The 2,220-nt window shown below is 39.1% G+C and overlaps 2 pseudogenes; both read right to left on the bottom strand.

Annotated features, from left to right (window-relative positions):
• Window positions 1-1,512: 1,512 nt before the first annotated feature.
• Window positions 1,513-1,821, bottom strand: LOC149213252 (cytochrome P450 86B1 pseudogene; annotated as a pseudogene).
• Window positions 1,822-1,896: 75 nt separating this feature from the next.
• LOC149213251 (cytochrome P450 86B1 pseudogene) lies at window positions 1,897-2,220 on the bottom strand (annotated as a pseudogene).

Genomic DNA, 2,220 nt, shown 5'->3' with positions numbered 1-2,220 from the left:
TCCGAAGGTGGTGGCGGGCTGAGAAAACCGCGAACAAATCTCCAAACACGGCACTTCGTTTTCTTTAAAGAAATGTCAGCATGAAATGGATACCAAGATTCTCATACAATACCAACAAAGAACATATGGGGTTGATAATAACACACATATCATGTAATTAACTAGTATCTGTTACTGATACCATAACGTTAGGAAGATTATATGGAAATCGTAGTACTTAATAGAGGTATCACTATTCTTATCTTATGACATGAACCCTTAGCTAATACGATAGACTGAGCTAAATATGTAACCATGTTTAAGCTGATCGAGTAAGAGTTATGTTGGAACTAGTATCGCAGGCTTTTTTCCAGGCGTAGTGTTTCCCATTGATTTGTATGGTTCATTACTGGTATAGTCGTAATCAACTGTATTTGAGCTTGATGCTTGTAACTGCATGACTCTGATTGGTATGCTATGTTGAAAGCAATGGAAATCATTGATATTCGTTTACCTTTGTTGGATTATGTCGTGGCCCAGAAGAGTCGCATATTCAATCTCGACAAAGTGGAGAAGTTTCCACTTCAAGTAAAATTGGGAGCCTAAAGTTATAAATACAACTAGAAAGAAAGAACTAGGAAATAAGAAGGAAGCAGATTCGGTTAAAGAAAATGCATTTGTGGCCATAGAATTCAGGCAAGGAAAAAACACATATTAATGAAGATTGTCTGATAAAGACACTCTTTGGAAACAGCGAAAGTGGAAAAACCGTGAACTCTCATGGAAAATGAATTTTCTCTAAAAATTACAACGAATAACATTGGAAAACTATTGGTTTGGCAAACCAAGTAGATGAAGGAAATTCAAAAATAGCAACATGCACTTTCCAAAATTAACAGAAAATACAAAGTTAGATTCAAGTCGGGAAAAATGAAAAAAATATTAAAAAACACAAGAAATCGGGCTAAATGAGAGTAAAAATAGTGAAGGTTTGGACTGAGCATCGGTAATAGTTGAATTTTACATTCTGTAAAATTTTAACAGAACAAAATATTTTAAAAATGCCATAAATATTAAAAGATATAAAGTAAAGAATATGCACCTGAACATCAAAGACATCACCCCACCCTCAGACCTGAACCAGAATTCCAAACTAACCATAGAATTGAATATGTTATTCATCATGGAAGAGTATGCTGTAATAAATATTTTTTTGCTCTGTCAGCGAATGACGCCAAATAAAAAACTTAATGATGTGATCAAGCTCTGCTAAGGGGAAGCTGATCTCACTGCTCAGTCTCCGAACGGTTTTTAAATAAACCAAATGGAACTCTAGGTAACCTTAACGAAACCATAAATCACTACTATTATAACCTATATTGTCTGGTTTTTCTACTCGGATCAGGGATGGAGAGTCACCCGCAGTCCATTCTTGATGAAGGGACTGAGCCCCAACTTCGGTGCAGCAACAACATTCTCATCCGCCAATTTGAGACGATATCGAGACAGTATAGAAGCCGCCACCCATTTCATCTACAGATAAGCAAAATCCTTCCCTAGACACACCCTTGGTCGTGCACTGAAAACTGGGAATTTAAAACCATCTTGTGAAGTAAACACTCCATCCTGGAGCCATCTCTCAGGCTTGAACTCTCTGCAATATTTTCCCCATATCTTCTCCATTCTCCCCATGGAATAAATGGCCTGGAGAACGACTGTTCCCTTCTTCAAAACTCTCCCGCCAGGCAATATGAGGTCGTCTTCAGCCAACTCTTTGACATTCAGCGGAACGGGCGGGTACAGCCTTAAGGTTTCAGACAGCGCAACATGCAAATAATGCATCTCTTTGAGATCCTCCGTGACAAAACCCTTGTGGGAATTGTAATCATTATCTGATGGTGACAGATTGAAGATCCGTCAGATTTCTAGCAGTATCTTTTCTTCAACATCTGGGTGTTGGATGAGAAGCCAAAAGAACCAGGAGAGCGCAGCAGAAGTAGTGTCCCGCCCTGCAAGCACGAAGTTTATACACATATCTCGGAGATCTCTATCAGATAACAAAGCGTGGCCATCATCGTCGAAACGCATTTGCATCAGATTAGACAACGTAACAACCCACGGATGACTGGTACCACTCGCGAGTTCTTCTCGTCGGTGTACAATTATTTGCTCAACAAATTTGTCAATGGTTCGCAGAGACCCCTGGAGCTTTGCTTCAACTCTGATGCCCAACAACTTCAT

Source organism: Pinus tabuliformis, chromosome 1_1 (genome assembly GCF_031772625.1).
Source record: "Pinus tabuliformis cultivar Carrire ecotype Pingquan chromosome 1_1, CPIR1, whole genome shotgun sequence".
NCBI lineage: Eukaryota > Viridiplantae > Streptophyta > Pinopsida > Pinales > Pinaceae > Pinus > Pinus tabuliformis.
The sequence above is the reverse complement of the archived record's forward strand: the minus strand, read 5'-3'. Positions and strand labels throughout refer to the sequence as shown.